Raw genomic sequence first — 26526 nt, 5'->3', positions numbered from 1 at the left:
TTTACATGTTTATATTAACAAAGAATATAAAACATATATTTTAAAACTTTGGTTCTACCAAAATTAAGTAAGCATTCTTTAAACCCTTTAGCAAACTAGCTTGGTGTGTGACTACATAGTAATTACAAACAAGCCACTCTACTTCTGTATGCACCCATGTTGTGAAATGTCCACAGTGAATGGATGCATCCTCATGAAAAATAATTGCACACTCTGTACATTTTTCTTACTAACATTGATATTGATATTGATATTTTATTTATATCACACTCGTACACAAGTATTTCAGAGCGCGACAAGGCAAGGGAGGGGAACGGGAGAACAAAACAACCATCTTACTAGGCCCAGTGACATTGAGAACGTGCAAGTGCATGGGAGAGGGGGGGAAGTGTATGAAAGGGGGTATATGAATAGTAATTGCATATGCAGAGCACAATGGAAATTGTGTTCTTTTCACAAAGGTATCCTTAAAAAGCATGAAACGTGCAGAGGTCCGAGAAATCAAATGAGTTTCTTCTACACGATCAAACTTTACTTCAACATGTTCAATATTTGTATTTTGAGGAAAAGTGTTAAATGAAATCACTCGTCCAGCGCTCCATTGACTAGACCAATTCATACATTAAAGTTCCTAATTAACTTCACTAGTGCATTGATGCATAGCTTTAAAACTGCTTCTAGACCTGCTGTTTTAGAAATTGAATTCTCTAGTTGAACTAATCAAACTTTTGCTCTTTTATCCAACTCTAATGGCATAACATGAGCATCTAAAACATCGCATGATTTTATCACCACAATATTTTGCTTCTCTGACCATAGCATTGTAGATTTAAACTTGTTACCCCCTTGCAAGGGTATACATTAAAGCAACACAAGAAATGTTTCTTCCCTGAAGAGTCAGCATGACATCAGACAGACTTCAATCTGCAGGAAACATCAGTCTTCTCTTTAAAACTGCTTTCCCATTCGCCTTAAGAACACCTATACAAATCTTATTAAGCATTTATGCATACTCTAAGTCTGCAGATTGCCTCATATTAATGGTAAGTTCCAGGAATTCAAAACGATTCCAAAGGTTAAAATGACCAATACTTCCTATAGTTTTTTGACTATCCTTAGATTGCAGCATTTTCAAAAACCGGTTGACCTTTCACAGAAGTTAATTGTAACAAGTCACCACTAACAAGCACATGTCTACCTCCAAATAAAATATTGTACTCAGTCTTCAAAACCTCTTGCGTTCGCAAGTGAATGAAAGCTAGCATCAAGTAAGACACAATGCTTACTTCATCTATTATTGAGGTATTTCATTTTCTAAGACCTTTTCCTTCTTCTTGTGCAGCACTTGATACACACTTTTGATACTTGAGTTTGTTGTCATGCTCCACTGGTAGCATCGATAGTCAATGTAAAATAACACCTCCTACATTGAATGCTGCTAAACCTGTTGGAGCAGTTACAATACATGACAAAGAGCAATACGTTACATTTTGAATCATAGCTCTTATTGCATGAATTAAAAAGATGTATCTGTTCCTGCTTGTCCACTAACATACAATACAGGTTTGTATTGGACACAATAATATTAATGCTTGTCATGCTGTAAACCATGTGAGAACTGATCTTTGATTTTATAATAAACTTATTTTTGTTCTATATTAAGTTTACTAACGATTTCATCCTAATTTGCATCTGCAGGTTTAGTTTTTTGCATTGCACTTTCTACTTCTTCTAGGGCAAGCTCAACATCAGTTTGAATAATTGGCTCACCAAGCACATTTTGACTTCCTGCTACAGAATCTGGACTTCCATCAGGAGTCTCTATTGCCAATTCAGCTGCCAAAATGTCTTCTTGAGGTAATTCTTTCACCAGTAACTCCAAGTACTACTCACATTTTGGATATGTAAAGAAGCTTTTTATTAGCAAAACATTATTCTTCACATGTTTCAAAACTTCCAAGAAAATCACTCTCTGCACGCCATGGGAAGAACAACTGCACAAGACAAAAATTAAATAATTCATTTTTCTATGCAGTTTGGCAAGGCAGATTCATGTGGTTGTAGAGACTTGACTTCTCATGTCTCACTAGACAACCAGTACATCCATGTACTTTAAACTGCCCCTGTCACTGTTTGCTTCAATATTTCAATATGACGAGTGTTCTGCTACTTCATATAAACAAAGATCCTCCAACTCTACAGATCGATTTGGATAATATGTATCAAGCAAGTTGGTTTTCAGAATCTCTGTACTGTTCAACCCGATTTCTAGTATAGCTGGGCCAAGACTTAACCTAAGTACATGAATGCTATATCCATACAGAGGCAGAGGAGTTAGCTGACCTGCAGCTTCATAGCTACCATACTCTCTATGTGAGAGCAATTTCAGACCAAAGCTTAGATGTTTCTGACTAAGACTTTTATCTGTTGATAAGTCTGCCGATACCTCAGCTGCATTGCTGTTTTCAGGTTTTGTCATGTATGCTGTAACATAACGAGCAACAGCTGTTGTATCATCAGCAATATACTGTATATCAGTATTTGCATTCCAAAGCTGAGCAGTGATAGGATTGTAATCCTTGATTAATTGGCATTCCTTATCTCTTTTTCAATTATAGGTATTTCTTGGTGGCCTACCAGTAACATGATATCGAACAGATGACATCAAACTGTTCACTCGACCAACTGGTGTCACAGGCTTTGGAAAGCCAAATCTGCACTAAGTATAGTACTTTTCTTTTGTATTTTCTCTGAGAGTACTTACCACATGAGTGCCTTTGAAATCTTTCCACCTTGTTCCAAAAATCTCTTTAAGACATTAGAAGAAAACGTATCACTAGTGCACAAAAAATTGCATGTCCATACCACACTTTGCTTTTTAAGTTTTATTCTAGACAGACCTAAACTTTCAATTTCAGCATTATCAGACCTTAGAATACCTTCTTTATTAGAAATCCCACAATTTTGAACTTCATAGCTATACCCACCCTCATCAATGGCAACGGGCACATTCTTTTCTTGAATGTAACTCTCCTCATTGAACTATCTTTCTGTATGAGAAGTGTGTTTCCACTCTCCGCCAAACATGTCACAAAGTTGTTGCGTGTAGGTACATGAACTGCTTCTATATTTCTATGGAATTGTGCAATCAGCTTAAGTAAGTTTAGTCAACACAAAAATTAACAATTTTCTTTTTATATGAAAAGATTTTTTAATTATTACATATGCTTTTTTCTTTTGTAAAAAACGCTTTACAACATATCTAGATTTTGGTTTCACACTTGTCCAAAAATGTGTAAAAACTTGAGAGTGGTACATTTTCCTATATGAATCTTTATTCCTCTGTTTCAAATTCATGGCTCAATTGATACCAATTATTCTAAGAGATTTTGTTTTTTTACTAACTACTTACAGATTTGATACATTCTTTCTTTTATTACTTTCACTAAAAACATTATGGGTTCCATTAATTTGTTCAATTCACACATCTCCTATTTGAAATTGCAGATTTGAAAAAGTATTATCGATAACAGGTATTGTTGTATTATCTACAGTATTTGTATGTACAGATTTGAGAACACTACTTTAAAAAATATATTGTAAAAGTTTACTTCCCTGGACACGATTCTTCCTTCTAGCATGTTGTTTTTGCTTGCTTAGTGGCATCTTAGAAAAAAGCTGTAAACAAAAAAATCTGGGATGGTGAAGGTCAGTGAGTGTGTTTTTTTATATTTTCAATATAAAATATGAATTGTTTATATAACATGTATTCAGTATATTTAGGTTTGTAATTTAGTACAGTTTATAGGTATTACTTGGAAAGTAGGGTTTTCCATATTTTATTTCAGTGTTTTCTGAAGAGTGTTCAGGCAGTAGTACATGTTATGCTATGGTTATCTTTGAGAACAATATATTTCCCATATCAAATCTCCTTCCTTCTTTTTATATAAGTATGGCCTGTCAAATCCCATAGATGGTGCGTATCTTTCACTTCATATGCCTTATTGTGAATTCTTAGGCTATGAAACAAATGGTCAGTATGATCTATACAATTAGCTCAGGTTTCATTCAGGCGCAGCATCTTGAAAATGTACTATGCCAACCACAAATGCATCACAAACTGAGAAACTCTGTTTTATTTGTGCTACATGCTATCCTTCACATATTTTCTCCAATCATATGAGGCTAATCTACAAGAGGTATGTCTGTCTATTGGGCAAAAGACATTCTTCCTTTACCAGAAATTTGAATGAAGGGCACATGGTCTTCTCCCTCTACATTCATTGATCACTATAAACTGAAGGTACAAAGTGGGCATCTTAGCCCTTAGCACAGTAAACATTGCATAAATTAGCATAACTTTTTAATTCACATACATAAAGGTGTTGCAAGATAATCTGTTACACATCTTTGGTTTGATGTAGCAACCTGGCATTCATGAATCTCAGGTGTGTCCTCAATTTATGAGGAAGGTAATGAGGGAGGAGAGCTGGAAAGTAATGCACTGCCATGCAGTTGCTCCACCCAGCTCCAGTTTTCATACCTTACAAACCTCTACTTAAGGACTGGAGGCCAGCTCAAGGGAGACAGCATTGAGAAGGCTGCTGGTCACATGACCAGGCCCTGCCACTCATTTGCTCCTCCCACCACCTATTTCATCAGTTCTCCTTAGGTGTCCTAATTATAATAATTATAATTATAATATAATCAAAGGACATGCAAATACAAGGGCCTCACCTGTTTGTAGCTGTTCAGGCCTGTTAGGGCCAATGGCCTGACCAGCGATCCTGCATGTCACCAACAAACTAATCACTACTACTGCTACTCAACAAAAGACATCACCATGTGTGTCCTCCCTCCACTACTCATCCCCACTCTCACGAGGGTTTGAATGCCAAGTGCCCTGGGCATCCCCAGAAAGCTACCCTGGCGAACCTAACCAATATTGCCCTGGCCCCATCCCAGTTAACATTTCTTTTGTAATACCTGGCATACTCTAGCCATAACATCAGAGTACAATTCCCAAACCACTTCTCAAGAGAAGAAATGTTCACTGGAAACTTACAAAATGAACTTTCCCTGTAAAATGGCAGAATACATGAATTACCAAAGAAGATTTGCAAACGTCATAAGCAAGTTAGCATTGATCAGCTGCACTCCACCATAAGGCCTGTCATATGTAAGGCCACATTCAAACACTTCCACAAGTCTGACACAAAAGGAGTTACTAATATGGGGTCATAGAGAAGAGCTTGATTTCCAACTTTGAAGCACAAACACAGCTGCAATATTTTTCAAGGGTAGAGGTATGCTGCTTGTTTGATGATAGGAATTACTATGCACCCCCATTCATTTTACATCTTCCTATCTCTGTGCATTGTGTAACAACATATGTGATCACATAGCATGGAACCCAAGAAAGTTCCTGCCCCTCCAAAGCACACTATTTTCAAGCAAATTGTGAAAGTGCAAGATATGGTTGCTGTTTATTATTTATAAATGACTACCGACATGTTGTTTTGTCTACCACACAAGTTAGACTAATGTACATGCTCTGCTGATGAACATCGTAGTGCCCATACTCTTCTACAAACATGCAGTGGTGGAATCTATTTTTAAATCTATTTTCAAATCTGTGATTGAAATGTTAGATTCAATTTCACATATATTATTGGTGAGGAAACTGTACATAGCTGAGTTACATAATGCAACAATTAGATTAGAGTAGAAATGCTCCAGTATAAAACAAAATGGCCCACTGTGTAATATAGGGCCACTTTGGAAAACATTTCCTGGGCTCCTTTGGTTTCCAGTCCATTCCTGGGTGGTCTGCAGGCACGTGTTGGGGCAAAGAGATTACACATCCCAGAAGGCGAAGCATCCAGTGGGCGGCCAAGCTCTGACTATTGGGGACAGCTCTGTATAAAAGAGTTCCAAGTCCTGGCCCAGGGACCCCAGATTAAAGTTCTTCACTGCACAAAGACTTCTTTAGATGCTCCTCTTTCAAGCAGGGGTTTTTGATCTTTTAGAGGCTCTTGGCACAGCAACAGATACGATTGGCAGCTGGGAAATGTAGCCTGAGGCCACAATGAGCACATAGTGAAAACAAGGAAATTAGCATTTTAAGGAGTACTTTATGTGCTAGTAGCCCATTGCCTAGTGTGACTCGCCCAGTGGGCCCCAGGTTAAAAGTGTCTAAATCAGCTTTTGTGTGAAACGCAAGAAGAGTGCTGAATGATTGAGTGAACACTTGACGCATGCCTAAACAGACTGACTGGTGATGTAAACCATAGTCTTTGTAGCCCAGGAAAGACTGAAAAACTATGTTAGCATATGATGTTAAGTTGAGATTTAAGAAAACGTGCACATTAATCTTGATGACAACAGCATTCTCAAGCTTAGCCTGATAACCTCATATCCTTATTAGATTCATAACCTCCTAAATCTGAAACCTATGCAAGTGCCCTAAAACCTGTGGAGTATGCTATGGGTACTTCCCACTTTTTTGATACGAGGGGGCCTATTTCAAAGGGGTAGAAACCATATAACATGAAACAAGGAAAAAGGCTACTCCTGCAATCTATATGCTTGTCAATGGCCTACAATTTAATTAGTGATACGGTTGAAAAAGTCCAATGCGAATTTGTCAGAGATGTGTTAAAAAATCTGTTAAATATTCCATAATTCATAGTTAAAACAGTTCATACATAGAAAACTATATGTGACTGTACAACAATCACAGAATTCCATCACTTTTCCCCAAAATACTTTCACATCCCGTCCACATATTTAAAAACACCTTATTGTAACGTGGGGTTAGTGTATGGTCGTGACTCAATTATCACAGCGAGAACTCAATTTTCTGAATACCGTCTAGATTCTAATGAACATGCCACCTAGGTACTCATCCACGTGTGATACTTTGGCTGTACACCCAGGACAATATTTTTCATCAAGCAAGGTTTTTTCTTTCTTTTTGTTTCCTAATACTCTTCAAAACCACAGAGCAAGAAAATTCCGTCTGAATTTTTGTGTAGATGTATTGAAAATTTAAAATGACTGCTGTGTATAGACAAAATATAATGCATACTGGAAAATACACAGCCAAATCGGTTAGAGACTGACATACATAATTAGTCAGGCTGTGGGTCGACACATTATGTTTCTGGCCCCTACGAAGGGACCTGCCTATCCTAGACAATCCCAACTATTCGTAGGAGGGGCCTTGATCAGGACATGGAGAGACTTGTTTCAGATGCAATATATTCTGTACTCTCAAAAAAGGTTCTCAAAGGTTCCCACCAGGTCACCATCCATGTTTTAGCTTACACTTAACTGACACACATGGAACACTTATCCATTGCACATGCTGCATCTACCCATATTGCTTATTTAATTTATTTTGGGTATTTATTAAGCAGAAATCTAGCTTTCGGAAAGCAACATCGTGTTGTACCTAAGTGGGGGTTACAGGCAAACATAAGATGATTTCAGGGCGGATCAGTTCTGCAGTGTAGCAGGGAATCATTGAAATTCAGTTTTTGGGAGCAGGTAGCAGTGCTTGGAAAGGGTGATGGGTGAAGCAGCCATGGGCTGTAAAGGGTGGTCATCAGGGGGAAAACTGTGCAGTGTAAATAAGGTGTTCCTTGAAGGGGGCGTGAGTCTGATGTTAATGGGTACGAGGTTCCTCAATGTTGGAGATTCATTCCTGGTTCTTTCTTTTTTACATTTCTCCTGCTCTAGACTAGAAAAAACTATATGTTTTTTCGTTGACTGACACAGATGGCAACTTTGTTTGTCATGTAGCAAGGAGCATTTAAGGTGACAGCTTTGCATATTTTGAAAGTGGCATTGAAGGTGATGCAAGTTTGTAAGAATAGCCAGACAACTCGATAATGCACTCATATCAATGTGGCTTCATCACCACAAGGACCAGACATGATAACTTTCCTAGAAACATAGATCTAATGGAAATGGGGTCCAGAAACAAGATACTAACCTTAAACACCATCAAAGCGTTTGGTAGGGTGATTGGGGTTTTGTCCCCAAATTCAGCACTTATCAGCAACATTAGCCTACCCGTTCAATAAAATAACAATGAATGACTACTTTATCAGCCCCATATCACTCGCCAGGAGGACGTGCAAAGTATGTCCCTTATCACCTTTCGTTTTTGCTTTTGGCACTTTTTGGTGGCGTAAACCACCAAATATCACCAAAACAATTGCTACAAGAAGAAAGGGGTTCCAAGAAGCAGTCTTTGTGTTTGTCATGACTACTGGAAATGCTGTGGCATACAATTCCCAACACACAAAGCGTTCAGTCATGTTGTACTACACGGATGTAATTCAATAGTGGCTTGTTTAACGTATTTTCTCCCAACCAGGAGTAGTGTCATATGTCACGTGTCTGTGTGACTTAAAGCCATGGAGTGGTCTGAGATGGAGACATACACAGACTCGCTCTTTCTCCTCTCCACCAGCCATGCTGCAGGTCAAGCTTTGTCCTGTGTTTTTCGTGCCATTTTTCCCGTCTGCAGCCTCGTGTGGCTAAAGATTAACTTCTGTGGGAAGAAGTCTGCAGGCTTTTCCCGCAAGTTCGCAAAGGTGAAAGTGCTGGGTTGCATTGGGCCTAATAGAGAGAAGTGATCTTGCTACCTTCTTTCAGCATTAAAATAAAGGCTAATACATCATGCGAACTTTGAATAAGCATTTAGTAGAGTTTCAAAACCTGAAAGTGAGGGCTCTTAAAATGTGCAATCAAGTTCCTAGAAATTCTAAGGCTCGGGATAGTAGGCAATAATTCTGTAAAATGTCAGGAATTGCATATAAAAAGAAATACAATCCCATATTTCACTATCCTCCTGCTTTTATTTGTTTATTTCTTTTTTGCTTGTCTACTTTTAGCCACCCTTCTTTCCTTTCTTTCACTTTGTCCTTCCCTAATTGTTATCTTTTTAATTATTAAAGAGCATGTGGGTCGGCTGTTGCTTCACGGTCAGAAAGCCCAGTTATTCGGTGGTGCTTTATAAGTGCGCACATACCCAAATAACATTGCAACACGCACATTAATGAGAACATTGCTCTCCCTCTCTCTTTCCCTCCACGCGCTGTTGCTCTTGCTATCCACGTGCACGCTGTTGCTCTCTCTCTCTCTCTCTCTCTCTCTATCTCCCCGTGCACTGTCACTCCTCACCCCCGCACTCTTGAAGATACCCCCTTATTTCGTCTTCTCCAACTCTCACCTTCCTCTGCACTCACTTTTTCTCTTACTCTCTCACCCGTTCTCGCTCATCACCGGCACCCACTATCAATGGCTTCCTCCATTGCTCTAGTACCCTTCTCATTTCACCACAGCAACCGTTATTGCATCCTCCTTTAAAACTTTGCACTCTCCTCCTTGCACCCGGTTGCCTAAAAATGCAAAAAACAGTGAACGCAAAACTATTGGCATTGCCAATGCTTGTTGCCCTTGCTATGGTACTGCTGCGGCTATACTAACCCATTGCCCTTTGTTATGAAAAACCTGACAGAACTTGAGAGTGGGTCTGGGTTCTTTATTAATTATGACAAGCGACAGGGCTAAATATTTCCAAATCTGCCTCTATCATGGAAACCCTGAAAAAGAAATATGCCTTTTGATGGATGAACACCTAATTTGAATAAATGGGTAGTAATCTCACTCCAACGGGCAATATCTCACCCTTATTTAGGGTAATATTGCAGGATTTAGACAAAGAGATGGATCAGCCAGGATATGTCTTGGTTTGAAAGAATCCACGGAGTTTTCTTAGGTCTTTAGCAGTATCTCCATTTTAATACCATATAAACACCTGCACAAATTACAATAGAAACAGATTATTCTATCAGTGGTCTCTGGGCAGTTTGGGATCACCCTCAGGCTGTTACATGCACGGCATCCCACTTATGTTTGAGGAATTAAAGAATACATTCATTGTGCCTGAGGAGGAATTGTTCAGAAACACTAGAACACCACTGGATCTCTCATACTTTGACTTCAGCTGCAGGAACAAGCCAAGCAACTAATCTAGAGATAACTTTAAAACAAAAGGTAGGCAGGAGTAAAACCTCAAGAATGTACCACCTCCTCGAAGGGGTTAACCCTGAAATAAATTGCAATATATGGCCAAATGGGATAGGGATTTAGCAACAGAGAGACCACTGGACTCCTTAGGTGAATCTATACCCTCAATGCCTCAACAGCTTCATTCTTTCTCACTCACTGCTGTACTGGAGGGGATGTGGGGAGACAGGCACATTGGCGTATATGTGGCGGCCGTGCCCACAAGTGCAATTCTACTGGAAGGAGATAGACTCTAAGATTAGGGAGTTTACTGGCCTGCAGCTTCCGATGGACTGCAGCTTCCGATGGAGCCATTGGTGTTGGTACTTGGAGACACATATAATGACGGACGGGATGTTCGGATTGGTCACTCTTCTGCCTTCATTATTCTCGTCCTTAGTGCAGCCAGGAAAACTCTGACTCACTCCTGGATAAAACCCGAGGGGGTCACAACAATCTCTATGGTGGGGCAGAACCTGGGAGACATGGGCTGTAGTGAAACGTACTGTCATTTTGGATGAAACATTATCAAAGTTTTTACTGTATGGGCTCTTCTCCCCGACTACTGTCAAGATTCACTTATAAATACACATCGACCCTCTTTACTGAAACGTGTTTCCTCTTCCTTAATGTGTAGGAAGTCACATAAACTTGAAACCTTTCCTGCTTATGACCACCATTTTTACCTGCATTCATCTGACTGTGCCGCATCTGTGTTTTATAAGTTATCTTGTTGAATTGTTTTAATAAAGTTGAGCAAAAAGGCATAGCAAATGGAGTTTGTTGGAGTTATGTGGTCGCATTTGTGGAGATCTGTGATTAGATGGTTAGGGGTGTGGAGGATTCTTCGCATAGGTACTAAGCTGGTGGGGAGTAGGCTGAGAGGGATTTGTTTCTCCTTCCGGGTGCGATAATGCCAGGCCCTGAATAGTACCTCTGATGCTGGTGTCTGGTAGAAAGGCCTTGTAATGCACATGACATGCATATAGCACCATTTATAGAAGGCAGAACCAAACATTCCAGAACCTCTCTTTAACGCTGGGAGGGCAAGGTTGCATCTCTTCTATCTCCTCTTGTCTTGCAAGCAGCCTCCTTGTTACCTGTACATGAGACTAGGGAGGTACGCTACCACAAAACCTCAACCTGTAGGCTTAGCCAATGCTTGCTTTTTGCAAATGCATTAATGTTGCTTAATCGAAGATGTGGACCACTGTTCCATAATTACGAACTCTCTACCAAAAACGTTGCGCCACTGTCAATGGTTGTATTACATCTAGGAACTGTCAATTTTTTCTCTATTGAGGGCAGCAATCTTGCTGTTTATTTCAGAGGCATTTTCTTGTTGAGGCATAAAAATGTTGTTCTACAAACTGTCTCCTGCGCCGGGGTAGGCTTCACGTTATCAGTCAGTGAAGTTGTTCAAGCATAGGTATTTGTTTCAGTCTCCAAATCTGTAGGTACGACAGAACTAGAAATATTTCCATAGTTGTATGCCTGCTAGTAAAAGAACAGTGACATAGCTATATATACAGTTTAGGCATGTTTCAGTAGTAGAAGATGCTCTTATTACTTCTCGGTAGAATTAATGTGCCATTTAATGTGTGCACGTAGACTTTCTGAGGATATTACTGTGTGTGTGAATGTGTGCTTAACTACTAATGTTTTCGTTCTGTTTGTTGTCAGTGCTTCGTATGATATGTTGGAATTTCTTCACAATATTTAATTTGTTCCCCTTCACTTTGCGCCTGTACCTCCACTTCCTCTATATCCCTGCCCTGGAATGGCCCACCTGCGTTCCAGAAGGGTGGGAGAGTGAGTTGCTGGAGAAGAAGCCATGAATAGCCCCGGTACGCTCCTAGTGAATTGACCGCAAATTGTAGGGGGAATCGAATCACTTGCGAAAAGGGTTCTATTGATAGGCATAACAGTTTTGTGGGGACATTGGTTAATAACTCCACCTTAGAGTGGAAGATGAATGCATTTTGGGGTCGATTCATGGAAATAATGTGCGCCGAAAATTCCTGCGCAGAGGTGCCAAAACGTGCGAATCGCAGTAAAAGTGCAAAAATCGCAGTGCAAGTGCAAAAATCGCAGGGAAACCAGCGCACATCGATTCATGGAAGTCCGTGCGCGAGAAAAACATTGGATGTGCGTTAAAAATGTGCGCCGCGCACGCCGGCGCACAGGTCATCCAACAGCGTGCGCCACGGCCACTGCGAAATCGCACATAGCGCGGCGCACATCACAAAAGTAGGCGGAACACGGGGCGTAACACTCGGAATGGGGAACAACGCGTGAAAATATGGGCGTCACGGGGGAAGTACAGGAGGCAAGTGCGCGGAACGCCCACACGCTCGCCTACAACCCGTATTCATGGAATCGAATAGGGCAAACCAGCGCACAGTCAAAGACGCGCACAGGGCCAAACAAGTACGCCACAAGAAAGCAGGCGGTAGCGCCCCTGCGACTGATAAAAATGTGCGCCAAAATGTGCGCTAACAAAAAGCACCCATATACAGCCATGATGAATGGGCCATACAGTGGCCCCCTAGGACAAATGAGGTGCAAAGGGGCACCTACAAACACGGACACCCGCTGTGTGAAAAATAGCGTGTGCGTGTGTTCCTGGGTGCGCGGGAAGTTCCACACGTGATTGGCCTGGGTATGTGTATTTCGGGGTGCGCGGGAAGTTCCACACGCGATTAGCCTGGGTACGTGTACTACGGGGTGCGCAGGAAGTTCCACACGCGATTGGCCTGGGTAGGTGTACTTCGGGGTGCGCGGGAAGTTCCACACGCGATTGGCCTGGGTACGTGTACTTCGGGGTGCGCGGGAAGTTCCACACGCGATTGGCCTGGGTACATGTATTCCGAGGTGCGCGGGAAGATTCACACGCGATTTCAGCAGGGTAGGTGTATTTCGGTGGTGCCGGGGAATGCTACACGTGATTTGGCCATGTGGGTCCTCCCAGGTGTTCCCTCTACACCCTCCACGGCCCCTGCAGGCAGCCCACACCACAGGGTACTACCCTGCACCCCTGCTCATGTCCCACAGGCAACCCATCCACCATGGCCATGCCCACCAGCCAACCCACATGTCACCTTGCACTACTGATCACCAACACATGTCTCCCATCACCCCCACCCCCCAGCAGTGCAGGGGCAGCCTCCACCAGGCCCTCACTCATGTCTCCCATCACCCCCACCCTCCAGCAGTGCAGGGACAGCCTCCACCAGGCTCCCACCCATGTCCCCTTGCACCCCCACCCCCCAGCAGTGCAGGGGCAGCCTCCACCAGGCCCCCACTCATGTCTCCCATCACCCCCACCCCCCAGCAGTGCAGGGGAAGCCTCCACCAGGCTCCCACACATGTCCCCCTGCACCCCCACCCCCCAGCAGTGCAGGGGCAGCCTCCACCAGGCCCCCACCCATGTCTACCACCACCCCCACCCCCAGCCACCAGGGGCAGCCTCCACCAGGCCCCCACTCATGTCTCCCATCACCCCCACCCCCCAGCCACCAGGGGCAGCCTCCACCAGGCTCCCACACATGTCCCCCTGCACCCCCACCCCCCAGCCACCAGGGGCAGCCTCCACCAGGCCCCCACTCATGTCTCCCATCACTCCCACCCCCCAGCAGTGCAGGGGCAGCCTCCACCAGGCCCCCACTCATGTCTCCCATCACCCCCACCCCCCAGCCAGCAGGGGCAGCCTCCACCAGGCCCCCACTCATGTCTCCCATCACCCCCACCCCCCAGCCACCAGGGGCAGCCTCCACCAGGCCCCACCCATGTCTACCACCACCCCCACCCCCAGCCACCAGGGGCAGCCTCCACCAGGCCCACATTCATGTCTCCCATCACCCCCACCCCCCAGCAGTGCAGGGGCAGCCTCCACCAGGCTCCCACACATGTCCCCCTGCACCCAAACCCCCCAGCAGTGCAGGGGCAGCCTCCCATGTCTACCACCACCCCCACCCCCCAGCCACCAGGGGCAGCCTCCACCAGGCCCCCACTCATGTCTCCTATCACCCTCACCCCCCAGCAGTGCAGGGGCAGCCTCCACCAGGCTCCCACACATGTCCCCCATCACCCCCACCCCCCAGCCACCAGGGGCAGCCTCCACCAGGCCCCCACTCATGTCTCCCATCACACACACCCCCAGCAGGGCAGGGGCAGCCTCCACCAGACCACCACTCATGTCTCCCATCACCCCCACCCCCCAGCCACCAGGGGCAGCCTCCACCAGGCTCCCACACATGTCCCCCTGCACCCCCACCCCCCAGCCACCAGGGGCAGCCTCCACCAGGCCCTCACTCATGTCTCCCATCACCCCACCCCCCAGCAATGCAGGGGCAGCCTCCACCAGGCCCCCACCCATGTCTACCACCACCCCCACCCCCAGCCACCAGGGGCAGCCTCCACCAGGCCCCCACTCATGTCTCCCATCACCCCCACGCCACAGCAGTGCAGGGGCAGCCTCCACCAGGCCCCCACTCATGTCTCCCATCACCCCCACCCCCCAGCAGTGCAGGGGCAGCCTCCATCAGGCCCCCACCCATGTCTACCACCACCCCCACCCCCCCAGCCACCAGGGGCAGCCTCCACCAGGCCCCCACTCATGTCTCCCATCACCCCCACCCCCCAGCAGTGCAGGGGCAGCATCCACCAGGCCCCCACCCATGTCTACCACCACCCCCACCCCCCAGCAGTACAGGGGCAGCCTCCATCAGGCCCCCACCCATGTCTACCACCACCCCCACCCCCCAGCCACCAGGGGCAGCCTCCACCAGGCCCCCACTCATGTCTCCCATCACCCCCACCCCCCAGCAGTGCAGGGGCAGCCTCCACCAGGCCCCCACCCATGTCTACCACCATCCCCACCGCCCAGCCACCAAGGGCAGCCTCCACCAGGCCCCCACTCATGTCTCCCATCACCCCCACCCCCCAGCAGTGCAGGGGGAACCTCCACCAGGCCCCACCCATGTCTACCACCACCCCCACCTCCCAGCAGTACAGGGGCAGCCTCCACCAGGCCCCCACTCATGTCTCCAATCACCCCCACCCCCCAGCAGTGCAGGGGCAGCCTCCACCAGGCCCCCACCCATGCCTCCCATCACCCCCACCCCCCAGCAGTGCAGGGGCAGCCTCCACCAGGCCCCCACTCATGTCTCCCATCAACCCCACCTCCCAGCCACCAGGGGCAGCCTCCACCAGGCTCCCACACATGTCTACCACCACCACCACCCCCCAGCCACCAGGGGCAGCCTCCACCAGGCCCCCACCCATGTCTACCACCACCCCCACCCCCCAGCCACCAGGGGCAGCCTCCACCAGGCCCCCACTCATGACTCCCATCACCCCCACCCCCCAGCAGTGCAGGGGCAGCCTCCACCAGGCTCCCACACATGTCCCCCTGCACCCCCACCCCCAGCCACCAGGGGCAGCCTCCACCAAGCCCCCACCCATGTCTACCACCAACCCCACCCCCCAGCCACCAGGGGCAGCCTCCACCAGGCCCCCACTCATGTCTCCCATCACCCCCACCCCCCAGGGGCAGCCTCCACCAGGCTCCCACACATGTCCCCCAGCACCCCCACCCCCCAGCCACCAGGGGCAGCCTCCACCAGGCCCCCACTCATTTCTCCCATCACCCCCACCCCCCAGCCACCAGGGGCAGCCTCCACCAGGCCCCCACTCATGTCTCCCATCACCCCCACCCCCAGCAGTGCAGGGGCAGCCTCCACCAGGCCCCCACTCATGTCTCCCATCACCCCCACCCCCCAGGGGCAGCCTCTACCAGGCCCCCACTCATGTCTCCCATCACCCCCACCCCCCCAGCAGTGCAGGGGCAGCCTCCACCAGGCCCCCACCCATGTCTACCACCACCCCCACCCCCCAGCCACCAGGGGCAGCCTCCACCAGGCCCCCACTCATGTCTCCCATCACCCCCACCCCCCAGCCACCAGGGGCAGCCTCCACCAGGCCCCCACCCATGTCTACCACCACCCCCACCCCCCAGCCACCAGGGGCAGCCTCCACCAGGCCCCCACTCATGACTCCCATCACCCCCACCCCCCAGCAGTGCAGGGGCAGCCTCCACCAGGCTCCCACACATGTCCCCCTGCACCCCCACCCCCAGCCACCAGGGGCAGCCTCCACCAAGCCCCCACCCATGTCTACCACCAACCCCACCCCCCAGCCACCAGGGGCAGCCTCCACCAGGCCCCCACTCATGTCTCCCATCACCCCCACCCCCCAGGGGCAGCCTCCACCAGGCTCCCACACATGTCCCCCAGCACCCCCACCCCCCAGCCACCAGGGGCAGCCTCCACCAGGCCCCCACTCATTTCTCCCATCACCCCCACCCCCCAGCCACCAGGGGCAGCCTCCACCAGGCCCCCACTCATGTCTCCCATCACCCCCACCCCCAGCAGTGCAGGGGCAGCCTCCACCAGGCCCCCACTCATGTCTCCCATCACCCCCACCCCCCAGCCACCAGGGGCAGCCTCCACCAGGCCCCCACTCATGTCTCCCATCACCTCCACCCCCCAGGGGCAGCCTCCATCAGGCTCCCACACATGTCCCCCAGCACCCCCACCCCCCAGCCACCAGGGGCAGCCTCCACCAGGCCCCCACTCATTTCTCCCATCACCCCCACCCCCCAGCCACCAGGGGCAGCCTCCACCAGGCCCCCACTCATGTCTCCCATCACCCCCACCCCCAGCAGTGCAGGGGCAGCCTCCACCAGGCCCCCACTCATGTCTCCCATCACCTCCACCCCCCAGCCACCAGGGGCAGCCTCTACCAGGCCCCCACTCATGTCTCCCATCACCCCCACCCCCCCAGCAGTGCAGGGGCAGCCTCCACCAGGCCCCCACCCATGTCTACCACCACCCCCACCCCCCAGCCACCAGGGGCAGCCTCCACCAGGCCCCCACTCATGTCTCCCATCACCCCCACCCCCCAGCCACCAGGGGCAGCCTCCACCAGGCCCCCACCCATGTCTACCACCACCCCCACCCCCCAGCCACCAGGGGCAGCCTCCACCAGGCCCCCACTCATGACTCCCATCACCCCCACCCCCCAGCAGTGCAGGGGCAGCCTCCACCAGGCTCCCACACATGTCCCCCTGCACCCCCACCCCCAGCCACCAGGGGCAGCCTCCACCAAGCCCCCACCCATGTCTACCACCAACCCCACCCCCCAGCCACCAGGGGAAGCCTCCACCAGGCCCCCACTCATGTCTCCCATCACCCCCACCCCCCAGGGGCAGCCTCCACCAGGCTCCCACACATGTCCCCCAGCACCCCCACCCCCCAGTCACCAGGGGCAGCCTCCACCAGGCCCCCACTCATTTCTCCCATCACCCCCACCCCCCAGCCACCAGGGGCAGCCTCCACCAGGCCCCCACTCATGTCTCCCATCACCCCCACCCCCAGCAGTGCAGGGGCAGCCTCCACCAGGCCCCCACTCATGTCTCCCATCACCCCCACCCCCCAGCCACCAGGGGCAGCCTCTACCAGGCCCCCACTCATGTCTCCCATCACCCCCACCCCCCAGCAGTGCAGGGGCAGCCTCCACCAGGCCCCCACCCATGTCTACCACCACCCCCACCCCCCAGCCACCAGGGGCAGCCTCCACCAGGCCCCCACTCATGTCTCCCATCACCCCACCCCCCAGCCAGCAGGGGCAGCCTCCACCAGGCCCCCACTCATGTCTCCCATCACCCCCACCCCCCAGCAGTGCAGGGGCAGCCTCCACCAGGCCCCCACTCATGTCTCCCATCGCCCCCACCCCCCAGCCACCAGGGGCAGCCTCCACCAGGCCCCCACTCATGTCTCCCATCACCCCCACCCCCCAGCAGTGCAGGGGCAGCCTCCACCAGGCCCCCACCCATGTCTACCACCACCCCCACCCCCCAGCCACCAGGGGCAGCCTCCACCAGGCTCCCACACATGTCCCCCTGCACCCCCACCCCCCAACCACCAGGGGCAGCCTCCACCAGGCCCCCACTCATGTCTCCCATCACCCCCACCCCCCAGCCGTGCTATTTGCCTGGGTACGTGTACTACGGGGTGCGCGGGAAGTTCCACACGTGATTGGCCTGGGTACGTGTACTTCGGGGTGCGCGGGAAGTTCCACACGCGATTGGCCTGGGTACGTGTACTACGGGGTGCGCGGGAAGTTCCACACGCGATTGGCCTAGGTATGTGTACTTCGTGGTGCGCGGGAAGTTCCACATGCGATTGGCCTGGGTACGTGTACTTTGCGGTTCGTGTGAACTTCCACACGCGACTGGGCCTGTGAGAGTGGGGTACGTGTATTCCAGCGGTGGGCGGGAATATTTACTGCGACTGGGCCTGGGAGAGCGTGCTACGTGTATTCCTGGGGTGGGCGGGAAGATTCACACGTTCGCCTACGACGTGCCGAAAAATAAATGGTCCAATCCTGAAACACATACGCCAGCATGAAGCAGGCGTACGTCGACCCGCGCAGCATAAAAGTGCGCGCAAACAACAAACAAGCTCATAGGCCAGGATGAATATACCGTTCCTAGCAGCAGTGGCCGTGGGTTACCAAAGGAGGAGGAGGAGGATAGTGAGGGCCAGAATTTTCACTCCCAGAACCAGCTTTTTTGGGATGCCTGATGACCAGGTGTATGGGAGGCACAGGTTTCCAACACACATAATACTGGACCTGGTCAGTGAGTGGGAGGATGACCTCACATCACCCACCCTGTGCTCCCAAGCACTCAGCCCCCTGGAGAAGGTCCTCAATGTACTGCTCTTCTTGGCCACAGGATCATTTCAGCGGACAAGTGCCATAGTGGGTGGGGTGTCACAGGCCACGCAGTCACGCTGCCTACACCAGGTCTTGAATATCATCACTGCACGCCCATCAGTCCGTAGGCACATATACCTGCCCAGGACACCTGCAGAAAGGCAGGCTGCCACCCTCGATTTCTATGGTATGGCACAATTCCCAAAAGTGCTAGGTGCCATTGACCCATGTGGCACTACGTCCCCCCAGGGCATCTGAGCACATCTATAGAAACCGCAAGCACTGGCATTCCATCAACGTGCAGGTAGTATGTAATGCTAAGGGAATCATCACCTCAGTATATGCCAACTATCCAGGTTCCACCCACGACAGCTTCATTTACCGAATGTCTACCCTAAGCCGGGACCTAGAAGCTGGGCGGCATGGCGATACATGGCTGCTTGGTGAGTATGAATGCCACTGCACATGCATGCATGTCAGATGCAGAGTTATGTCACTACCCCACTAATGATACCCATCACCTCCTCACCAAGGGACAGTGCCTACCCTCTGAGCACCCACATGATGACGCCAATTCGGAACCCCATCACGCCTCCAGAGGTAAGATACAACACAGCCCATATTGCAACCCGGGGCATAGTGGAGCGCATATTCGGAGTGCTCAAGTCACGCTTTCGCTCCCTGGACCGTTCTGGCGGGCAGCTGTTATATGCGCCCCCAGTAGTGTGCAGGATCATAGTGGCAGCATGTGTCCTGCACAATTTTGCAACACGCCGGGGCCTGGCTGTGGACATGGTGGTGCCCCCACATCCCCAACCACATGCACGCCCGCTGCGCATGGGAGGGGAGAGGGCACAGGGTGAGGCAGCCCGTACGCAGCTGGTGGCTAATTACTTCACATAGAAATCACACCCCAGTGGAGTGCACACAGCCCTGGCACATACCATCTGATAAGCAATGATGACTCGACCTGACAATTAAGACGAACAAAGGGACAGTCAACTGTCAGAACCATAGCAGCCTGAGATTGTTCATGTGGAAGTGTCACAATGTGTGCATCCCTACCTACACAAACACCACCAATGCAGTGTCATCAAAAGACACTTCCATGCTGCAGAAATGAATACCCACTCGCAAAATACTACATGAAAACAGTGCCATGTCACCCAACCCCTCCCCGGCACGGCCACACAACACACCATGGCATGTCATGCAATGTGAGAGGAAAGAAATTAATCCCCACAACATGCCCCAAGTGTCACCGGCTACAGTGTCCCTAATGGAAACATGTCCACACATGAAATGCTCACAGTAATGCAGGACCTACAACACACATTAACAAATACTTACCAAGAATACCAATCACCTACACAACCTCCAACCTACCTTAAACATGACATTACAGACTTAATAATTTGGTAGCCTCACTACCTGATGATGCCAGCCCTCCGAACACTTCCAAGTATACAGTGTTAGCACCACGCAAGAGTGTAGGTGCACTGCTCACAACATGGACTCCAGTTCCAAGGTGGACCGCATTGTGAAGACATGAGGAATGGACCTGCAAATTAGGAGGATGAGATGGATGCAGAGGCACATATCAATACACCATGCAGTGTACAATACAACAACAATATGCACTATGAATGTATACACAGTATTGACTACAGACTGCCCACACATCAAATGGGAGTCCAACGTCACCGTGTACGTCAATGTCACTTGGGCACACCCTTTGCAAGCCCATGGAAACGGGAAGCAGGAGGGGTGTGTGTCACAAAAACCCAAGCATCTGAACCAAATTCATGACAAGCCTGCATGTGCCCAGCCACAATGCAGCGTATGCCCACGGGAGCCACACAAGGCAACACACTGTCCCAAAAAAAAAAAAAACAACAAATAAAAAAAAAAAAATCAAAAATGGCCATTAATGGGCCCGGGGGGGGGGGGGTGTGGGGGAGGCCACCCAGGAGGTCCGAGGACAGGGTGCACACCAAAACCAACCTGTGTGGATCTTGCGAAAAAAAAAACACCTCCATGGGCTCATGGCTTACACGGCTACCCTATTGTGGGAGTATCACTGCTGTCGCTCTCCTCACCCTCTGCAGCTGCATCAGGAGGTGGTGGCACTATGGGAGGCAGCCCACGCAAAGCCCTAGTCTGTTCCTCCATGGCTGCAAGCATGCGGGTGTGGTAGGTCTCGTTCTGGAGGATAATTGTGCGGAGGTCCCCATGCAACAACTCACGGGATGCCTGGACCTCCGCCCTAGTTGCCTGCATCTCAGCTGAGAGTGTACATGTGAGACGCTCCAGCTGCTGTTCTGTCCTTCTGTTTGTTGAAGCCTCAAGCTCAACAAGAGTCGTCCTGAGGTGAAGGAGTTCCACCCTCAGGGCTTCCCTGTGGCCCTGGGACTCTATGGAAATGGCTTCCTGCAGAGTCGCCAGTGCCGCCCGCCTGTCCCTGTCGGACGCCAACATGTCCTCCCTGTGTGACTGGCAGATGGAGTCGGTTGCCTGCTGTAGTCGCTCGATCAGCCTTTCGGGGGGACAATGGAAGTGGCCACCCTATCCATGGCCTGAGCCATCATCTCTGATGATGCTGCCTGTTGGGTTGCCATACCGTATATGGATTGCTCCCATGCGGTATTGCCAGGTGGCTGACGACCACCACGTCGGCGGGCACCACACCTGTCTGGGGCAAGGCGAACTGCGCCTTGCTGTGCCGGCACTGCCTGAGGCTGCAGGACTGCATTCCACCTCTGATCTGCTGGCCCAGGAACAGGATCAGATGTCGCGGAGTGTGACCCTGCATCCGTAACCACCAAAGGCGTACCTGCCAACACTGACATCCCCATTGAGGGTTCTAACCCTGGTGCAGGTGGGTCAGACAGAACAGAATCCCTCCCAGGAACACTCACCTGCGACGGAACATAGGTCTCATCATCCGAATCGACACCTGAATACAGCTTGGGGGAGGTGCAGCCAAAGACACCCCTTGAGAGCAAGACCTGCAGCAGTTGGTGGTTCTCACCCACCACCACACCACGTCCCTCACTGGTGGTCGGTCGGCCCTCAGACCCCTCCTGGGTCTGCACCATCTCCACAACCCCAGCAGTATCAAGTGCGTCATCCCCTGCAAAGACATAAAAGAAAACAAATGGAAACAGGCATTAGCACTATGACACACAATTAGGGCTGAGAGGCTACAGAAACAGTACTTGATTGACACATGTCCCACATGAGTAGAACCCTCCCATGCATGCACCGTCACTGTGTGTGATGGGGAGGCAGATGGCACACATTGATGACACCAAGATGGAAGATGAACACATTTGCTGCATGCTGCCTAGCAGTGGCATCACACATTGGCCAGTGATTGGCAGGTCAAATACACGTGCCATCACACAGATGGCATGTACCCTAGCCATGAAGTGAAGAGAAAGAGGAGGTCACCAATTGTTCATTCAGTCCAGTTTGCTCATGTCATTGATTTTTTCATTGAAATGGTTCAAATGTTTAACCTGCAGCTGCCAGTCCAAAATGGTCCTATAGCACAGGGACATGTCTAAACTAATCATGTCCAGGAAACTAAGCCAGTCCACTGTACCATAGCCATGTCAGACATGTGACAATAGGACTGAGAAATCCCGAGTAAAAGTGGTGGTATGCAAACAATCTGCCTGAATAAACAGAGGTAAATAAGCAACAATGTTGTGGCAAGATGACACTCCAAGGGCAACTGGCATGGTGTTGGGCTGGATGTCTAATGTTGGCAGAAGGGATGCTGCTATACCCAAATGCTGGTGCCAAGAATGTATAGGAAGAGGCACATGGGTGACCCAAACCACTCAGGCACACACACCCTCACCTGGCACCCAAACAGAAGCCCTCCCACACACACCATGCACATGGATGACACACACATGCATGTGCACTCACCGGACAATGCCTCGTAATCTACCAGTTCTCCCACGCCTTGGATCTGTTCCTCCGTGACGTAGGTCCCAGCAACCTGCTCATGTGGAGTGAGTTCTATGTCGTCTGCTGGAGATCCACCTCCAGTCACTAGAGTTGCGGCATGACTTGAGGCCAGCTTATTCTTTGCCCTGCGCTTCAGGTCATTCCAGCGCTTGTAGCATTCATTAGCTGTGCGCCTCACGATTCCAAGGGCACTTATGATGTCCGCAATGGTCTGCCAGTGTGCCTGAAGTTGTGCAGGTGTGGTCTTGGATCCTGCAACAATCACAATTTCGCGGTCATGTGCGGACACATACTCTACAAGTGCATTCAGTTCGGCCTCATTGAAGCTGGGCTTCCTTGACGGGCCAGACTGTGTAACCATGTCTGGGGCATCAGCCTCTACTGGATGAGCACTCTTCCTCTTCTGCTTGGAAGGTGGTGGGGATCCTGAGTGTCCTATGCCGCTCTGGACACTAGGGGCAGGAGCGTGGGATTGCACACTCAGCATGGGAGTTGGTGCAGGCATTAGCTCAAGTGTGATGGTGTCAGGGGGAATGTCAGCATAATGGACTTGGACCGACACTGTCCTGGCTGGGTGTGTGAGAGGTGGGGTGGATGGAGCCGCAGCTGCCCCTGCAGCCTCCCCAGCCTGCCTATGCGGGGCAGCAGATGACCTAGCTGCCCCTGATCCACGTGGCCTGATGACACCAACGTTCACCGGCGCACGTGGCCTAGACCTGCTGACCTGGAAGTCAGCCATGGAGTCACCCTGTGCCAGGTCTGGTTCCACAGTGGGCTGGTCCAACAAGGGCTGAGCATGGATGGTGTCAGCCACGTTACCCTCAACCAGGGGGGGGGCATGGTTGTCCCTGACTGCTCCTCCACACATGGGGGGCTAGGGGCACCCTGAAAGTCACGGCCATGTCCCCTACCGGATCCACCAATGGCCACCACTTGGGGCTCGGCCAACTTTGCCACCCTTACAGCTTGGTCGCCTCCCAGCCATGGCACAGATGTTATTGTGCGTATGGGAGTCGATGTGAACTATTGTCCTGGGCAAATGGGGGTAAAAGGGGTTGGGTACCAGATGGTAATCGTACCCTAGTGCTCTAGCAAGGCTGTATGTCACCCCTGGGGAAAGATGACGGGTCACGCAATGCACAGGCACCCCAAAAAAGGGAAGTAAGGTGCACGCAACCCCTCCTAGACCACGTGCGTGGAAAAATAAACCTGCACTACGCTGTGGCACCCAGAAACACAAGAATGAACGTATGCGTGTCACACGCAGCCTAGAATGACCTCTGAAGGGGTACGCGACACACGGGGCAAGCACAGATGTTAAATACGTGCGCGACTCACTGTCTGCCAGGAACAAAAGCGTGAAAAATATGCACGTGTGCGCGTTGGCAACACCCCCGCCGAAAGAAGAATTGTACGCTGTCTGAGGAGACAGGACAACAGTAGAAGGGAACGCTGTTTCAGGAAACAGGCCCAGGAAAAAGAGGAAAAGAGAAAAATCTGTCAGAGGTAACAGGGAGTACGGACTGGAAACGCTGTGAAGTAAATCACGTGTGAACCGACAAGAAGTACAGATTTCACCCACTCGCTCTCCACGAAAAGCACGTACAAGGAAATAGCGTTCTACACGTACCTTTTATACACACGTCACAGACGCGCATACGCGATGAGGCCATTTCCACCAATTACGCGCTTTGACACTCGGACGTGTATCTCTTTTTTTTACACGCGCCATTCTCTATGGCCATGCGCGTGACATCACAGCTCCGCATGGTGGCCTTTGGGCCAATGAAATCGCATATGCAAGCACACGTGGTAAAACGGCACGTCCGAGTGTCATCGCGTGTAATCGGAGGGAAGTGAGCGTACACGCGATTGGCCTGGGTACGTGTATTTCTGGGGTGCGCAGGAAGTTTCACACGCGATTGGTGGAAATCCACGTGTGCTCTGTCATCACGTGTAATGAGGGAAACACCCGCGGGCATCACGTCACAGACGCGCTTACGCGCTAAGGGCCTTTGGTCCAATGAAATCGCATATGCGTGCTGACGTGCATACGCGCTAAGGTCCTTTCCTCGATTTACACGCAGACGTGCAGGATTTTCACATGCCAAATCACTCCGTATCAAGCTGGCCACGCGTAAGCACACGGAAGACCACGCTCCTGCCCATAAGGCCGAATTACTGCCCCCCAGAGCCCCGAGCACGCTCCCACCTGCCATCTGCTGCTGCCTGACTGCCTGCTGCCCACGTGCCCTGCCATTTGCTGCCTGCACATCAGCCAGGGGTGCTGTTGCTGTGACCATCCCTGCTGGAACCGAAGACTCCCGACTGGGATTCCATCGCTCCACAGCCCAGCCCCAGGACCCAGTTGCCCACCCACTCCTGCCTCTGGGGTTGTCATGTCGGGCACTGCAACATCTGGCACTACTGACAACCCCCGGCCAGAGAGGCAGAGGGGCACCAGCTTCAGTGCCAGGGAAGTTGGTGTCCTGGTGGAGCAAGTCCTGGGGCAGTATGATGCCCTCTACGGAAGTGTGCGCGCCGACAAGGAAGGACGTACTCGGATCTGGGCGGACATCGTGACTGCCATCAACGCGGAGGGGGTGGCAGTCCGCGACTTCCAACATGTCAAGAAGCGCTGGGAGGACTTCAGGTCCAGGACCCTGAACAAGGCTCGGCGCCTCTTGAAGGCAGCGGATGCTAAGGGACGCCGGGGCCACTTGTCGGAAGATCAGATGAGGGTCCTGGAACGCATATCCCCAGCGCTCCACGTCCAGGTCCTTGAGAGGCAGACCCGTCTGGAGTCGAGCGGTAAGTGTACATGCATCATGATTGTAAGCTGGGTGTGTGGTGATGTGCCAGTAGTGTGCCGGTTGCACATCTGTTTGTATGGGGCTGAGTATGGGTGGGGGTGTACAGGACCGTGAGGCTAACACATGCGAGGGCTGTCATGTGTGAGACATGGATGGTGCTTGTGTGTGTAGGCTTGCATGCCAAATGCAGTTGTGTGGGCACACATGTTTGGATGAATGTGTATGTAAGTGGGCATGTTCGTGATGTCACACATGTATGTTGTTTTCAGCTGCATGTATCAGCACTGTGTACATGTGCATGTGTGTGTATTTGACAAGGGTGCAACAGTGAGGCAACATGTATGCATGTGACAGCGGGATGTGGAAGCCTGATTGGCAGATGTGACATGGATGCCCATCGGAACACTGCGACAGTTGGCTGAGGTGTACACATGCATGCAAGTGTGGTGGTGTGCGTGCATGTGTGGTGCACTCCCTGTGTTGCATGTGATGTCTGGCTCACCTTTGCCTGCTCATGCTGTTGTATGTGTATGGATGGTGCTGGCAGTTGCGATGTGGCTGTGGTATGGCTCATGTGTGCAAGTTGAAATGACATGTGTGTTGCCGATTGTGATGCCATGTCTGAGGTTTGCCAATGCCACTCATGTGCAACTGTCATGTGTGTATGTGTCCATTGTACAGTGCCCTGATGCCTGTGTTTTATTTCTCCCTGTCTGCAGCGTCAACTGATGAAGAGGGCGGAGAAGGTGCTGTGGAGCACAGCGGCGGGGATCGCACCGCCAGCCGGAGACGCAAGGCCCGGCTCCCTTCCCAGGTTGTGATCTCGTCGGGGAGTGAGGAGTCCGGTGCCGCGTCCCAGGCCGCAGCT

The sequence above is a fragment of the Ambystoma mexicanum genome, chromosome 2p, assembly GCF_040938575.1.
Source record: "Ambystoma mexicanum isolate Mex_15411 chromosome 2p, UKY_AmexF1_1, whole genome shotgun sequence".
Taxonomy (NCBI): Eukaryota; Metazoa; Chordata; class Amphibia; order Caudata; family Ambystomatidae; genus Ambystoma; species Ambystoma mexicanum.
The sequence above is the reverse complement of the archived record's forward strand: the minus strand, read 5'-3'. Positions refer to the sequence as shown.